This window comes from Lissotriton vulgaris, chromosome 7, assembly GCF_964263255.1.
Source record: "Lissotriton vulgaris chromosome 7, aLisVul1.2, whole genome shotgun sequence".
NCBI lineage: Eukaryota > Metazoa > Chordata > Amphibia > Caudata > Salamandridae > Lissotriton > Lissotriton vulgaris.
The window spans coordinates 1625943304-1625961358 of record NC_141695.1 but is presented as its reverse complement, the minus strand read 5'-3'; the positions used below and the strand labels follow the sequence as shown (position 1 = coordinate 1625961358).

Here is an 18055-nt window from a genome sequence, read left to right as displayed (position 1 = left end):
TCCACTCGGGCCACGGCGGCTACTACTGCCCTGGGCCGGGGAGTCCCCTTGCAGGACATTTGCCAGGCGGCTACGTGGGCCTCGCTGCACACCTTTGCGAGGCACTACTGCCTGGACAGTCAAGTCCGGAGGGATGGCTTCTTTGGCTGTTCTGTCCTCCAGGACTTTCTGGTGTAGGATTGTATTGGTTCGCAGACCCACCACCGGGGTTGGTATTGCTGGGGTATCTATTCTAGGGTAAGGAATCTAATACTAACCTGTTTCTTTCAGATGAACAAGTTACTTACCTTCGGTAACGATATATCTGTAAGAAACAGTAGTTAGTATTGGATTCCTTACCGCCCCACCCATCCTCCCCGTTCTGCGAACTGATACCTAGGGTTAAGGACATCCCTTTCAGGGCTCTAGTTTCAAATGGCACCAGTGTTGGTTCTCACATGGCTCTGCGTGTTCTGGCGCGGAAAAGCTGTGTGCAAAGAACTGACGTCAGCGCGCGGAGGCGGCGTCTATATACTCCAGCGACGTCATCACGGCGCACGACGCCGACGACGGACGCGCAGCCGCAGGGGACGCCTGCAGACGACTACCGACGCGCAGGGGTACTGCTACGCAAAAGTTTCCGGATCCAGACTGACGCCTGGGGATATTCTAAGGTAAGGAATCTAATACTAACTACTGTTTCTTACAGATATATCGTTACCGATGGTAAGTAACTTGTTCGTTAGGTCATTAAAAACTGTTTACAAAATGGTAGGAACTGAATAAATAACACCACCATCCTGTCAATCTTGCTATGATTACTTCACAGATTTGGCAAAATTACAGCAATTCCAAAACGAATATGTACTTCACATACATAATATTCATTATAAAGAGATTTGAAGTCACAAACCATTCTGGGGATTTGCAACTGTTTTACAAGAGTAGTACACAAATTCTTTGTGAATTCCATTTTATTTTCAAGAATACTCACTTGGGCATGTGTACATCAAATAGTAACATGTACATTTACTCAAATTTAAATCTGCAACGCTTGTCACTTTTTTCTTTTCTCAGAGGAAATATTTGCCCAGGTGGAACAACTCTTTTCCATATAACCTTGCCATTTTTTAGATATTTCACCTAATTTCATTTAGGATAGAAATTCACACCTGCCCTATGTGGGAATAAATCTCTAATAATATCGAAGGACTATATTCCAGGTGGGAATGTGTCTTCCTAAACTTTGTTCAGACCCACAAACCTAACTGTTTGGGCAGGTATCCCTGCATGATATTGACAACAACTGGCCTATAGTATGAGAGTTGCTCAGGTAGGAAATCACCCAATACAGATTTAATTTTATGTGAGGGTAAATCTATTTTTTTAATGTAAATTCATGTTTTCTGATTGACAAATGTGATTTACGTTAAAAAATGAAGGAATATGGTGACCTAAATCAAATTACATGAACAAATACCTCTGTGGATTGGGTCTGCATAATTGTTTCCAATGCCCTGTTATAAATGAGGTCAAAGGTTGAAGGGCGCGCAGAGTGTTGAAGCTAAACACCACAAGGGAGTTCTTCACATGCTCACCAATGGATAAGGTTGTAGTGTTGTGTGATCATGTGCACTAGGACCCTTGTGGTCCTCGGCGGACTCCTTACACAGTTATGTATTCAGTTGGGAGGTATCTGGTTGTGTCTGAGTAAAGCCAATAACGTTTATGACGTACTGCATCCAGTTAAAGGTTGCATGACGAAGAATAAAGACGTACGTTCTAGGGCTCTGTGTGAGCCGTGGTCATTTGCATGCTACATAGCAGGGGGAGGACACGACAAAGGTGAGCAGGGTAAAGGATTTAAATTACATGTTAACCTCGTTTGAACTGGTATTCTGTAAATGTTCCTTATTGCCTTCTTTGTTTATAATTTTCAATAAAAAGAAACAAAAAAAACATGTTAAGTTATTTACCACGTTAGTTTCTGTGATATTGAACTGTGATATTGGATGTGTGTCCTTACTGCAGTGTGAGGTCAAGGGGTACTGCCAAATTACACTACACCCTGTAATAGTGACAATACCTTCTTTCATGGCTTCTCTCACTGATTGTTTAGGTGGAGTATTATGGTTTGTCAAAGGTATACTTTGAAATTACATGTTATCTTTCTCAATATGGTGTGATAAGTTGCTGCCACTGATCCCGATTGCCCTGTGGAAGATGAAGGCACAGTGCTCGATGACACATCTAGGTCAAACCCCGAAGACAGTGGTGGCAGAAAATGAGCAGGTCCCTAGGCAGCCCTAAATTGAATTGTAAGGCTGAATTTCTCCCGTATTACTTAATAAAAAGTGACAATATTTTTAGCACTTACTGACTAGCGGCTGAAGGGTTGATCCATGAATAAAATGTGGAGGCAAGTGTCCATTGCCTAACTTTACTGTGGCAGATGAAAAGTGAAGCAATCAATGTGCTATGGGAAGTGAAGGCACATCCCTATGCACCCTATGGAAGGCGAGGGATTGGTCATCAATTACTTTGATACAGTCACCAACACTTTAAAGGCCATCTTACTGATTACACTGTGGGTGCTGATTTTTGAACCGCCTATTGACAGTACTGTTAAAAGATTCCCGGATTAAAGCTTGGGATGAAGTGTATGCTGTGCTGCTGTAAAGGAGGGGCCAGTCTCCTAGCACAATGTGAGGACAATGTCCTCCCTGAAGGCGCTGCTCAATTTGCTCTCGATCACAAGTTAGGAGCGGTAGTGTCCCTGTAGGAGATACCCTCCACCTCATTCTGAGTCTACCTTAACTGTACATTTTGCCAAAAACAGTTGGAACTCATGGCCAAAAATAACCTGGTAATGGGAGAAGACTTACGTAATCACATGCAACAAGTTAACACCTGTGTGTTAGTCCCCATTTCTGGATCATTGTCTGTTAATGGCAGGAGATACTATAGCCTTATAGCCCGCCGTAGAGAGCTACACCGGCTATTAAAGGCCCTCTCCAGCGTTAAAGGCCCCGAGCCGAAGGCGAGGGCCTTTAACAAGGGAGAGGGACTTTAATAGAGGTATAGCCCATCTACGAAGGGCTATAAGGCTATTAGAACATTCTGTCACTAGAGGACAGAATGTTCTAACGAAAAAAACAAAGCCTTTTGGGAGCGTGAGGGGATTGGAATCCCCTCAGGCTCCCTGAACCCTTTGTTCACAGCCAGAGCTGTGAACAAAGAAACATTGGAATGTTGGAGCTCCAGGCTTATACCAGCCATTATAAGCCCATAGCACTCCATTCTTTTCAATGGAGCTCCCAACATTCCAATGTTCTAATATCAGAAATTCCAGGTGTGGAGTTATCTCGATAACGAGTCAAGCAGAGTGGTGTTTCCAATCTATCTTATTTGAGTGCCTTGGAATCACTACATCTATATATACTGCCAAAAGCTTTTGGAACTCATGGTCACAAACAGCCCGGTAATTGGAGAAGACTTGCTTAAAGATGTGCAACAAGCCAACGCCTGTTTGTTATTCCCCATTCCTAGATCATTATCCCATGATGGAACAGTAATGGCATAGAGATACCGCCAAATCCAGTTATGGAGGTAAAGCCGCACAATGACTGTGCCTCATTGTGGGAAGTGAGGGATATGCTAAGGAGGCCTGTTCGGATTACACTCTATAGATAGCATTTGAGAAACATAATGGAAAGTGTCACTCGAGAAGTAAGAGAGGAGCTTAGCCCTCAAGGCAATCTGAGAATGGCAAATATGAAATGAGGAGAACACACTGCTACACCCTTCACTTGACCTCTGCGTATTAATGACAGTGATCTAACTCTCATACAAACTTCAAACTGGTCTGTGTGTCAAATTGACTTCTACATGGATTCCAGACCTCTCCTGAGAAATGCAGAAGACACCTTAACACCGGTTGGAGTGCCTTCGGATCATGCTTCACTAAGCCTAAGCCTTACTATGGGAAGGAGAATATTAAATATCACACTGTAGATTGAATATCACATCGCTTTGAGTCCTTGAATTCCCTGGAAATGTTTCTTGGACGTGTAGAAGAACATCTTTTGAATGAACAATATGGGTAAATAACTATACCTCTAACCCTTGAAATCAGAGAGGATTTTGTGAAATGGACATAAAATACATCTTCCCAATTTAGCAAAAGATCAGTTTCAGACAAACATTTCGAAAATGAAAATTTTTATATTTCCAAATACCCTTATAGACATATTCTGTTATGGGTGCCATATTCCCTCTTGTTCTGCCTCCTGCACAAACAGTAATGCGGCCTGAGAAATTACTCTTAAGGGGAGATTTACAAATTGTTGACGCAAAATAGGGCGACAAGCAACGTTGCTGCACTTTGTCACGTGAAAAGGAGACAGCAGAAATGTTCCATATCTAATAAGATATTGTGCATTTCTGCTACCTCTTGGCACTGGTGTCCTTTGTGCTGCGTAGCGCCAAAGCAGGCACGTTTGCACCATAGTTCAAGGGTACTTGCATTACAGCCGGGATTGTATTTGTGCAGATTAATGACAAAAATCAAAATTCTTAAGGGCCCAGTAACTGCAATTAATGGGCCATTGGAAGTAAAAGTTTTGGCTATTCAAATGGACATTGCCGAAATTTCAGTGCTAAGGATAAAGTATGTTCAGTTATCCGTTGATACTATAATTGTAATGCTGTACTTGCCTGTCAATTGCTCCACGATACCAATTATTGGGAATGATTCACAAAAAATTTAGGAGTACAAAATGTAGTACTACGGGGTACTCTTTTACATACCTTGGTGAATTTGCCCCGAAACGTCCCTATTAGTAAAAAAATGGTAACATGGCATAGTCCTTTCTATTTGTACTATTTGTATATGAATATTCTCTGAGCATTCCCATTGTGTTTCCAATTTTAGACGTGTTGGGGCCAGTTCACAATGATGTGTAAGAGTATGTAAAAAAGTCCTTCAGGAGTATTCCTTCACTGCTTTACAAATTCCAAAATGCTTTTGTGAATATGACCCTTGAGCCCAATAAAAAAATAGTAATAAATTTGCACCATAAAAGTGCTCCTATACATAAGCACAGATTTACTACTTTTTGGAATTCACAAACATGTCCTGACTGCCTGGAGCAGCTTTGCCAGCATACTACAAACAATATCATGAGATATTCCTTAAGCTCCTATTTCGCGAATGCATAATTTTTTACAGAGTCCAATTTTGCACTTTATTCTTTTCTCCATGAGGAAAATGTTTCGCCATGTAGAAACTCCTTCACCCAAACCGACTCCAATTTTGGAGGGGATCCATTCTCCTTCCTATTTCCATGGTGGGAAAGGATTAAATTAGAGTTTGGGAATTAGTACAAACATAGACGTTTGTGGGTATTCCCATATCTACAAAGCTATCCACACCTTGTTCCTGCCACATCCCACCTGTTATGTAGGATGCTGCTGTGAATTTCTCGGTCCTCGTTGGGGGAAAATCTACAGTAGTAAAACCTTTTACGCCTTCCAGGAAGGATTTCGTGATTGCTTGAAAGGTGGAAAGTTAGGTATTTTTAGGCGTCAACATACTTGTAATGTCAAAGATACCTCCTCTGGGGCAAATTAAAAAAAAAAAACAAAGTAGAAAATGTGCACTCGCGAATGTACTTTTATAAATGGCGGGTGATTTACTCCATGTTGGAATTCAAAAACACTCCTAACAGTTATTCTGAGAAGCTGCACCAGGTGTGGGAGTATTACTTGGAATCTCATGTGACACATGCCCGGGGCTCCCATTTCCCTTGTGCTTAATTGTATGTATAATTATGGGCTAGGTAAAGGGAGCCTGATATTCAAATGCACACATTTAGAAACTGATTTTTCTCCAATGGGAAAACATGTTTTTCCACATGCAGAATTCCCTTCTCCTGTGTCTCTGAGGTGATCTGTTCTTCTTTCCATCCTGGAAGGGGAGTTACTCCATCATTAACTGGAGTAAATATCCGATCATTTCCTTGGCGATGAAGGGCTGTATCAGAGTTTGTGAATGCCCGCAAACATGGAATTTCCTGGATACTTACAAGCTTACAAGGCTAAGCATGCATTGCCCACTTCCCCTAACCCCAGTGGCGGATGGCATGACTCGTGGGTGGCGGGGCGGTGGGCGTTGAGGGGAAGAGGGTGGAGTGGGGAACGGTGTTTGCGCAATGGAAATAAAATAAAAAATATATACAATTACCTTGCCGCCAGATCCTGCGTCTCTGCTCCTGCTCTCCTTGTGAGACAGGAAGTCAGGAAGAACAGCCAGGTTCCCCTGACCAATTGCAATGCAGTGTGGTGATTGGTAGGCACCGAGGCTCCCCTGCCCAATCACAACGCTGGAAAGTGTGCATGACGTTTTTGGGCGGCCCAAGATGGCTGACCAAACAGTCATTGCACACCACTCCTCCCCTGCCCTGCTCCGAGAGCAGAGCAGAGCAGCCCCGAAGCAAAGGAAGCATGAAATGATAATAACTCAGTTATTATGATTTCATATTTCCTTTACTTTGTACTGCTCAAAAGCAGTGGGGCGACACTCTTCCGCAATAGCCGATGACTTGCCACTGCCTACCCCACTTGCTTGGGAGTTCTTGCATATTTTCTTTACATTCTTGAAAGTGGAATACACTATAGGGCACCCATTTACGCAGTACTTAATTTGTAAATAACTAAGTGCCAGGGCCCTTGTCAGGAGTCCAATGCAGCTTGCACCCTATTTTGCTCCTTCCAGGGCTGCTAAAGGCAGTACCAACACAATTACTAATCATCACACTCCTCCAAGAGTGACCGTTCAACCTAATCCAGACTCCCAAAACTATAATATTGGCTTGGGCAACAGTCATAGTAATTTTTAATGTATATTGAATTAATAAACAATTGTTTTTGTGCTCATCTTTAAATTAGACAGACAGTGCCACCATGTGGCAGAGTGTTACAAGCTCTGGTGTTAACAATTAAGTATTGATGCCGATCACCGGAAACCACAGGCTCAAATTAAGCACTGCAGTTACTCTTGCAGGATTTGTTCCTGAAGGGTTTGTTTCATGAATTCCAGTCAGTGGCGTAATGTAAAGTAATGTGAAGAGGTGCTCCTAAGTCTCTGATCCCTCATAGAAATTAATTGTCCTTCGTCGGAATGGGGCCTCTTTGAAGGTTTTGGGGTCCTCTGATGGTGTAGGGGCCACCCCACCACAGGGGCTGCAGAGACCTGTGTTACTCCCCTGGGCAGTGTAAAGGAAAGCATGAATTTGTGAATCGGACCCTAAGTGTTAAATGAAATTCCTGCTAACTTGATGACAGCTGTGCATACAGGCAACTACAGCATGCTCCCTGTGTAACTCAAAACTGCGCAATGTTAAGCATGAGCGTTTGATCTGAAACACTGACAGTGACACTCATCTTCCCAGCCCTGGGTAAGGCACAGATAATGAGCTAACGTCACTGTTCTAGGAGAAAGCTTTCACTCTACATTAAAAAGACATAGATTAATTTTCCTATAATTAAAGTGCACATATAAATCTTCATTCCTCTTATCCTCGGAAATTGTTTATTAATACTATAATTTTGCATAGCACATGTAAAAGCGCTTCTATCACATACAAGCAGTCAAGGCCACTCGGCAAAACAGAGCATTCGCAGCACAATTCAGTTAGATCACTTTGACAAAGTGGGGCTAGAATTGAAATGCAAAAAAAGTACTAGAAAAAAGCAAAAAAGGTAGGAAATGTCAATATATGTTTCTGCAGAAGTGGTGATCGTCAAGCTATTTGCACCCACACCTTTATTTATACTTTTTGAATATGTGAGAAGTCAAAAAGTCAAAAGTCAAAAAGTCTTAAACAGCGCACAAATCACTGTTAGGTCTCAAGGCGCTTGCAGACAGTTCCACTACCTGGATCCTATTTCATTTCATTAGAGAACAGCCATGTTTTTAATTCTCTATGAAAATGAAGGTTATTGGAGATGGATATAAGGTGGGCTGGGAGCTTATTCCAAAGATGGGGGGCAAGATAAGAAAAAGAGCGACCTCCATTGCGCACAGTGCGGATCCGCAGAGGAATTAAAAGAGGTTTAGTGCTAGACCTCAGGGTTCAGGCAGGCTGGTATTTTCAGTGTTTTTTCAAGATAGCCAGGGCCATTGCCATAAAAGCTTTTGTGTGTTAGGCACAAGATTTTATACTGCCCTCTCTTCCTAATTGGAAGCCAGTGGAGGAGTTTCAGATTGGGGCCGGATGGTGATCTGGGTGGCAGGTCCAGAATTAATCTGGCTGCCGTAGTCTGCAGAATCTGTAGTTTGGAGAAAAGATCTTCATTTATAGAGGCCAATAAGGCATTTCCGTAGTACATGCGACTCACGATAAGGCCCTGCACCAGTGGCTCACGGGTTTTAATTGGTAGCCACTTGAAGATTTTTCGTAATTTCCGTAGAATAGCATAGCAGGTGCCTAATACTCGGTTCACATGGGCTTTCGTGGACAGCCTATTGTCGATGGTAATTCCCAAATTGCAGACGGTTTGTTTTTGAGATGGACAGGGGCTGAGTGACTAGGGCCACCAGCTGCTAGACCAATAGTCTTCAGCCCTACCGAACAGAATGATCTCGGTTTTACTGTTGTTTTGCTGTAATTTATTTTGGCCCATCCAGCTGTCAATGTGGGTCATACAGTTTTGAAACCGGAACATAGTGTCAGCAGGGTCAGGACCAAATGTGATCAGCAGCTGGGTGTCGCCTGCATACAAGACAGCCTCAAACCCATAGGATTTAATTATCTTGGCCAGTGGGGTGACATTCAAATTAAAAAGCATAGGGCTCAAGATGGATCCCTGGGAGGACTCCAATACATAACGGTCTGCTGCACGCAGCCAATGGACCGAGATGCACTTTAGGTGGCTATTAAACGAGTCCAAGGCCTTCCCTCGGACCCCCAACTCTCAGAGCCGCTGTAACAAAATGTCATGGTAAGCAAAGATTTGAAAGAAAGTATAAGATGCGGAAGAAATAAGAGGAGCACTTGTATTTCTAAGGGCCTTATTATGACTTTGCCATTAAATATTTTTCAAAAGTGTGTAATGGCGAGGAAAATTTCGATGTGACTAATAATATTGCTCAAGGGGAACATAATCTGGTTTCCTTACCTCGTTATTCAGACCTGCAGTTTACTTTGGGTGAAGTGAGTCGGGCACTTTCTGTAGGTCAAAGTGGTAAGGCCCCGGCTGCAGACGGGGTACCCGTAGACTTATTCAAGTCAAATACTTCTTTGTGGGGGCCAATATTTGCCCAGGGAGTTGCTGCTAGCTGTCGTACCTCTTTTTTATCCACTTGAGTACAATCTACCATTGTGCCAATCTTTAAAAAGGGGGATCAATAGGATCCTGGATGTTATAGGCCTATTTCCTTACTGGATGCCCTGACAAAAACAGCAGGTCGAATGATACTAGAACGTCTTCCGGACTGGGCGGAGGATAACTGCAGTCCTATCTAATCTACAATATGGCTTTCATGCGGGTTTGGGGATGGTAGAACAGAGTTTAAATTGATCAATTTTAGTGGGGAAATACACACGGGCGAAGAAGGGGAAGCTGTTTTTTGCGTTTTGTGGACCTTACAGCCGCTTTTGACTGTGTGATCCACAGCAAACTTGGTCAATACTAGAAGTTATGGGGGTTGATGTACAGATTATTTATTTTCTTAAGCGTTTTTATACTGACGCCAAGGCACTTGTACGCTGTGGTTTGAATGGAGAGTGCTCCAGATTTATCAAGCTCGACAGGGCCAGGCATCGCTTGGCAAATCTGGTATTAGTATTGCGTTGCACTTGCGTTACCTTGTGGGATGCAAGGTAAAGGCAATACCATGATAAATCTGCCCATAAAACTTCAATTTACCTCCACAATACCCCTGGCTCATATTATAATCGTCACTGATTAGATTACACTGAGATCCAAAAATTGCCCTGGAAAAGCAGCACTGTTTTGTTTATAGTAAGTGAGGCTAGCAAGTTAGCTCAGTTGGAGAGTGGCTTTCCCTCCAAGAAACATTTGGAGAAAAAAACAGGACAAAATGATATAGGCCTGAAAAAGAAATTTCACACCACCACCATTGTGTGGAGAGCGAGATCCCAGTCCTCTCCAGGGGAGTGCAGGGAAGAGCCTCTCCCACAGACAATTTGTGAAAACAAATGGGACCAAATAATTGACTCTACAGCTCACTTTTCCAAATGTATCACCTGAAAAGCCATGTTCTTACAGATATTACTGAAACATAATTATTGGTGTGTTCCTGTAAATGAAGGTCTGCCGCAGTTCATATGAGCAAATTTTCTCTGCAGCAGGAAATAATTAATAATGAATGAATGAATATAGTCCTTGTAAAGCACGAACTTAGCCCTGGGGCATCGAGGAGCTGCCTATAAATAAAGTATGCATTTCATACAAAAGAAAAACAGCAGTTAGATGATGTATCAGGAAATAATGCACATCAATGGATCTCATACCATTGAAAAGCCCATCAAATTTTCTGAGTAGACACATTTGATTATTTGTATTCTGCTTATAGTTATCCAGACGTTTCCACAAGGGCATCATCTAATAGATATTATTATTTTTTAAACAATTAAAACTGAAAGGGGCAAATAAAGAATAAAGGGAAAGAAAAGCTAAACAAAAAGGCACGTATCTAACTTTGTTTTAGTTATTCATTTAAGGTTTACACGGATGGACACATTTTCAGTTTTCTGGTATCTTGTGAGTTTCTCTTTTGCCCCAGCTTTCACCAGATACCGACCCATACATCTCGTATTGCTTCTGATATGTCATTGAGCAAGAAGTATAGGATCTTGTTATCACCCTCTGCCGTGTTTAGAAATACTGAGTATGTCTGTGTTATCTCTGATCAATTTGTAGTGAAGCAGCACATTTTATTTTCTTCAGCATACTGCTGGACATGGAAAAAGTCCACTCTCCTTGGGTTTAGTCGGAATCTTCAGGTATGGTTGGAGAGGCTAGAATGATCTCTGAACTCAAATTCTCCAATTAATTCTGCTTGTCTTCCTGATCAAGTTTCTGGAATGTTTGTGATACAGTTGTTTATTCCTTCTTTGGTCATAAGGCCTAAGCTTGGGTAGTCAGGATACATACAGAACGAGCTTTGCTCTGATTCGTTCTTTCGGGACAAGGGATAGCTGGCTTTATTGTACATGGCAAAGCAATCCTTCCAAGGTTTATCCAGTACCTTTTTTCTGCTGGGATCCAGCCTTTTCTAGCATGTATCTGATAGGTGACTTATGGCATCAAATTGAATGCAGTTGAGTCCATTGTCACATTTCAGGGCAATGGTAATGCCTGCCAGAAGCTTAAGAAGTAACTTCCAAAACTTTGCACCTATTTCAGTTGTGTATCTGGCCAAGCTCACTAGTTCTGCTCTGTAAGGAATTTAACTTCCAAAGTTGGTGTTAACTGCTCGGTCAATGTGTTGTAAAAAATAATGATCATGAGAACAGACAAACTTGAGAATGCATTTAACGAGGGCTCATGTTCTACCTTTGCCTTCTGCCCATGTGAGATTCATTTCCGATTGTTGGGTATAGACTAGGCCTGGGTGGTAAATTCCGTTCCGCTCGCAGAATTTGCAGAATTTGCAGAATTTCGGTAATTTCACGTTCCGAGGAGAACGTGAAATTGCCCAAAATGTTGCCTTCCGCGACTTTGCGAAATTTTATGCTTGTTCGCGTTCTCAAAATGCGTGTTTACGAGATTTCCCCCCGAGCGCGCAAACAGCGATTGGGAACGGATGAAAAGCATCGCGAACAAGCAATTCCGTGTGTTCGTGGAATTTCCGCGTGTTCGCAAAGATTTTTTACCGTTACGCGGAGATTTGCATAACGCAATTATGCAAATTCCGCCCATCCCTAGTATAGACAGCCGAAGGAACATGAAGGCATTTACTTGTTCGAGATGTATACTTTCAACACTGCAGACTGTGTTCTTCTTTTGTAGTTTCCTGAAGACCGTCATGTTTGTTTTTTGGTAATTTATCTAGTATCGATTTTCCAAGCAGCATTTTACCATTGGTATTAGTTGGACCTGGAGTGTTCTGGATGTGCGAGTAATAATGAGGGAGTCACTTTTGTACATGATATCCCTACTTGACCCTGCAGGCTACATAGAACTGTTGACTCAAAGACCGTTGTGGTTTAGCTTTATTTTCGATGCATTAAATTATAAGGAAAATATCAAAAATATATATTCAACAACAAAAAATTGTTAAAATATTTTTAGATTAAATAATATTGTAAATTAAGTTTGGACCCACAACAAGGTAAATAGCACCGCCTACTGTTTAAAGATGTAATTCAATTGATATGTTTTGTCGAGAATGTTTTAAGTGCAACAGCCACCATTAAACAAAGCCTCTTTGTGTTCCCAATACATAAAGTCCACTGAAAGTAATCTTGTGTGCCACCATTTAATCAAGTTAAAGTCATTGGTGTTAATTTTTCATGCAGGCTTTTAGGTATCTATAGGAGGCTGTTTCAGATAGCATGCAATCTCAGGATGCAAAACTGAAGAAATTGATTACATTACTTGCATGTGAGATATATTAGGTACATTCGATAGGCCCCCAAAATTGGTGAACAGTTTGTCTGCTACTAGGCTACATATAGACCAGCAAAGCAGAAAGAGGACCCCTAATAAATCCGATCACGGACAGGGGAAGAGAAAATCAATTGAAGATCAAAAAATGGTATCTATTGCCGCAGCCTTAATTTTAATACTGCTCATTTCAACGGCATATGGTACTTCTTAATTGTACACTAGGAGTGTGATTGTAACTTAATAGCCAATCGTAATGCGGATTGACGGCCTCCCTGCTCCCTCTGGCATGAAATCGACATACACTACTAGTGTACAATTAAGAAGTACCATATGCCGTTGAAATGAGCAGTATTATATTTTAGGCTGCGGCAATAGATACCATTGTTTGATCTTCAATTGATTTTATCCTGAATCTACCCATAAAGAACGGTGGCTCCCCTGGATGAACAAAGATCTGAGTATGACCAGAACTCCTAGACGTGAGTAGCTGATTCTAGCACACATCCAACGAAGGGCTCATCATATCTACCCTTTCTGTCCCATATAAGAAAAATCTTCTAAAGTATTTGCTCCTTGAGAAACTGTCCTGAAGAAGGTGTAAGAATTTTAATATACCGAAACGCTGCATTGACAAACTACTTTGTATGAATATTATGATCTGATAAACTACTTTTTTTAAACAATGTAATCTGTACAATGTAATGCCTTTATGTTTGTTCATGTTTTGAAACCTAACATTTGATTTTATCTGTTTTTATTGTTTTTCAATCTATTTTTAATATGTATTGTACCTAATAAAATGTAAGAATATACCTTGGTATAAATAAGCAAACAAGTTGTTTCTCTGATATGTTTAGACTTCACAGTGGGTTAACAAATAGCATGGCATGGACATCTTTTTTCTGTTAGTTTGAGATTTTATGCTCTCTGTGCATAGGGATTTTCCATCTTTTTAGTTTACATATAGACCAGCACTTCTATTAGGAGAGCTGAATAACACAGGCTCGGAAGCGTAAAGTAATGGTCCAATGTATATACAGGGAAATATCGAGAGCTTTAGCTCAGGCATATTCCTCTGCTGTCGCTATACGGGGTGTACGACTTAAACATGTTTGCCTTAATCTCTGTTACTCGATTTCTCTACAATGCCCACGCTTCATTTCATAGAGCACAACTTCTCTTTCTTTGAAACCATACGCCTGCAATCTAACAATACTTATTGTTCTCTTACCTCTCTATTAATCTTAGATATCTTTTGTATGAACTCAAATAGCCCCCATTAATGATTAGATCTAATCCCTACTAATTAAGTCTAACGCAAATATTTTGGGTCAAGTGCAAGGAACAGTGTCCTTCAGAGCACAAGACTAGCCCCAATAACCAATAATGACCAATAACCACTGGATTTCCACTGTCCTTGGGTTCTGGAGCAGCAGTAAAGTGCTTCAACACTTTATCAGCCATAGTAAGCACTATATACATTCAAATACAGTACGATATATTGGTAATGAACCAGACGAATTTCATCTGGGCCATAAAAGACATTTTAGCTGTATAATGGTGTCAATTCCTCTGTATTTATATAGTACTAGTTCCTGTAGAACAAACCTCAGCACTGTTACTTTCACTGTGCAATTTGCATTCCGCGTTTAGTCACAGTGGTATATCTGCCAAGAACAAGTCCTCAGGGGGAATCTAATTTGTCACCAGAGAATGTCTAAAAATATCAGCCGAAGCATCAATCTTCAAAGTGTCAAATGCAAACCCTTATCCATTTACCAGACGGTGTCTGCACCTGGCATCAGCCTTATGCATAGTTTAAATAATATATCATATCTTTTCCATCAAAGTTGTTTTTTTGAGCAGAAATGTGCTGTGAATCAACAGTGATAAGTGTCTGACATGCAGAACATTTTCAATCTAAAAAAATATTAGAGCAAACTGAAGTGCTTGTCTTTCTTGAGATCAAATGAACCTCAGCCTTGAGTAGCATTGTAGTCAATGTTATAAAGTGCTGTCTCTTTTAATAGAATGCATGGCGAGAATAGTGAGGAGCTTGCACAAAATATATCACTCTCTTGAGACCTACAGGTTTTATGTGTGCTATGCAAGGGTCCACCATATGAAAACCAACAATGATTGTCTTTAAGAGATACCCGTTTTTAACATTTGCTTATAAGAGTAAGTAACTTTGTTTACCTAACAATTACAAATGTCCACTTTGCAATTTTTATAACCTGCACAGTGAGCATGGCTAATGCAAGGACGCTTCACGCAGCAAGGCTCAGATGTATCCATAAGTCACGGAACGCAGGGCAGCATGTAAAGCCACTGCGCTGTTCTGCGTTGCATAAGAGGGACAGAGCATAACTGCGCCGCATCTGGTAGGATATTGTGCTGTTCTGCTCTCGCCCTGTGTTGGCACACTTTAGGCAGCTATGCACCAATGGAGTCACCCTTGCACCATAGTGTGTTGGCTGAAGCATAGGTTTGTGAACTGGAATGGATCCTTTTCAGTATAAAACCTATGATTTAAGACTTTACCCATTTTGTATGCAGCATACATATTAAGTGGGAAAAACGAAGAGAAATGTAATCATTTCTCCTCTTTGCACATGCTTAGAGGAGGAATAGGGGTTTGGCACAAATTCCTGTCTATATAATTCATTGTAGAGAGGGATTTGCAGCAAGATTCATGGGTGGTTGCATGGGAACGCCCAGGTACCACCCATGGGATGCCCCCTTGACGCAAAATAATACAAGGCAGAGCATTGGGCAACTTTGTTTACATTGGGCTACTATCTCAAGCCATTCACAATTTGTGTTAGATAGTTAATCCCACCTAAGTGATTGGAATATATGGAAGTACCCTCTAAGGAAGGCATATAGAGCCCTAAGGCAGGGAACTATATATTATCAAGTGGGCCTGTATGCTTAGATATGTGCTTGTAGCAAACCCTTCAAATTATTGTTGTTTAGTAGTCCCATTGGCTAACACAGGGTTATTGGCTGGCACCCCAGGCTGGCTAACGTTTGATTGGAACTACCTAACTGAGGGGCATATTTACAAGCCCCCATCGCCACAGGATTGCCACTTTTTTCAATGTTCATGCGGTGATATTTACACGGCAGTATTAAGCCACTTAACATGGCTTAACGGTGCCTTGTAAATAAGGTACCCTTTCACGCTATACTTAGCGTGAAAGGGGTGGGCAATGGGTGTTGTGGTGGGCGTTCTGTCCCATTGATTTTGAAGCTGCCCCATATTTACAAAGATGGCGTAAATACGGGGTAGCACCAAAATTAATACAAAAAAAAAGTCTTAACATGATGCTACAAGGAGAACTAATTTATTTCTCCTCGGTTTTTCTATTTGTATGTGTGCTGCATTGTGCAGCACACAGAAAAAGAGCGAAACACCATACATGATTGTTTATGTTCAGGAAGGTGTCCCTTCCTTCACATAAACAATCATTTAAAAAATGACGAGTTTACACAAAGCAGCACACATAGAAGTTACAAATCGCCATTTAAGATTGTTTATGTGCAGGAAGGGACACCTTCCTGCACATAAACAATCATTCCCATAATGCAGGCACCCTTTCACTATTGTGAAAGGGTGCCTACGTTGGCACTAGGCCGCTTTAATTATCACCAGCGCAGGGAGAAACAAATGTGCTTTAAAAGTGGCAGACACAGCGTTAAGCCAAGTAGGCTAACGCCACGATCCGTGACTTTTCTTGTAAATATGCCCCTGAGTACTGTAAGGTAACAAATTAATTGTGGCATTAAACCCGACCTGTTGCCCAAGTCAAATTTATGTCAATATTAAAGTAAAGCAGCTTTCAGAAAGTTGCCCATTCTGTGACCCAGTGGTTCAATAGTCTCAGATGGGCTACAATCCACGGACAGCTTTCTTCCCGCCTGTGGAGACAGGTGAATGACTCCCAGGCTTAGGATCAAATACAGCCTGCTGCAGAGTTAGGTGTTCCCTCCCCTTTGAGGGAACCCACTCAGGGTGTTAACCCAAAAAGGCAAGGTTGAAAGAGGAATGCACCTTTGACAGGCGAATGAGGATACCACTCTTTAGGGGCTGCCATTTGTTCCCCTAAACTAGCAGAAGACCGGGCCAGAGAAGGAAAACCCATCCCCAAAATGGGTTTCCCAGGCCGTGTAACCCCAGGTAGCACACCTCTAGGGTGGTCTACTGAGCTCCTAACATCTGAGGAAGGGTCCCAACATCTTGAGAGTGGTACAAATGGTGTACTCTGGCATTGTCTGATGCCACACATTGCTGGAAAGTCATCACCTAGAAGGAGGGGACCTGGTAGCCAATTGGATAGTTACCACGTGGTCCCCTCAGGGCACTTTAGCAGGATAAATAGGGCCCTCTGGACCTTTAGATCCCCCTGGATTTAGAAAGAGGACATACGAAGGACTGCTCTTCTTCTCAGGGAACTGCACAAAGAGAGGCTGTACCGTCTGCTAGACTGCATCAGCTGGACTTAGGGCTAGCGAAGTGTGGACTGTGCCTATGACTTCTTGCCTGGGGAAAGTTGATCCCCAGACCAGAGCAGTGACTCTTAGGATCAGCCTGCTGAAATCCTGGAACCAGCTCTAGGAACAAAAGAGAAGAAGCAGCCCAAACGGGCAAGTTATCAACAGAGAAGATTCACTGTTAGCTGCCACAGGGCACCCCAAAACACCAATCCTTGATGACCAAAAGTTGTACTTGAGTCAGTTAGGCCCATGAGTGCTGTCAGAATCTGGATTGGTCCCCCAAGAGGCATACTAACCTCCACTAAGGGATCTGTCTCCCACTGCTGTGTCCATAGATACGAAGCCCAGCTGCCACTGTTCTTCCACCGCCAGGAAAGAGGACTTTGTTGGACCCCGACCTCTGTGGACAAGTTGAACCACACCACCCGTGGACTGAGGAACTACCACAAAGGCAACTGTGTCAACCAAACTGCAACCAGATCATATTTGAGTATCCTTTCATCCTGCATCAACAGCATCAGGACCACTCCATTGTAGTCTACAGCAGTCATGCTGTAAATGCTGGAACTGGACTGGAATACACACTAGAGGCCAGGTAACTGTCCAAAGCTTCCTTACTGGCCCTCTAACTCTTCATCCTGTTGGATTTGTTTGCCCAAGCCTTGCTGGAGTACTCAAAACGAACTGTTTTCAACTATTGAAAGTTTGCAAAGTTTTTGCTGACCAATGCTTGGTTGCTGTCAAATTTAAAAGTGATCAGTTATTTCAAAATTTGAATCACCGGAACCTTCTGGTTGATTTTGCTCATTAAGAAAAATTCATAAATATACACTCTATTTTTACAAATTGTGTTGTGTTTCTTTCATGCTGTATGTTTTTCTTATTTTGTGGTATGTTGCAGTTAAATGGCTTACATTAAGTTCCTTTGTCCAAGGCT

At 41.9% G+C, this 18055-nt stretch overlaps 1 pseudogene; it reads left to right on the top strand.

Moving 5' to 3' along the window:
- The window catches only part of LOC147706135 (uncharacterized), a 37020-nt pseudogene extending 19303 nt beyond the window's left edge, over positions 1-17717 (top strand).
- The last annotated feature ends 338 nt before the right edge of the window (positions 17718-18055 follow it).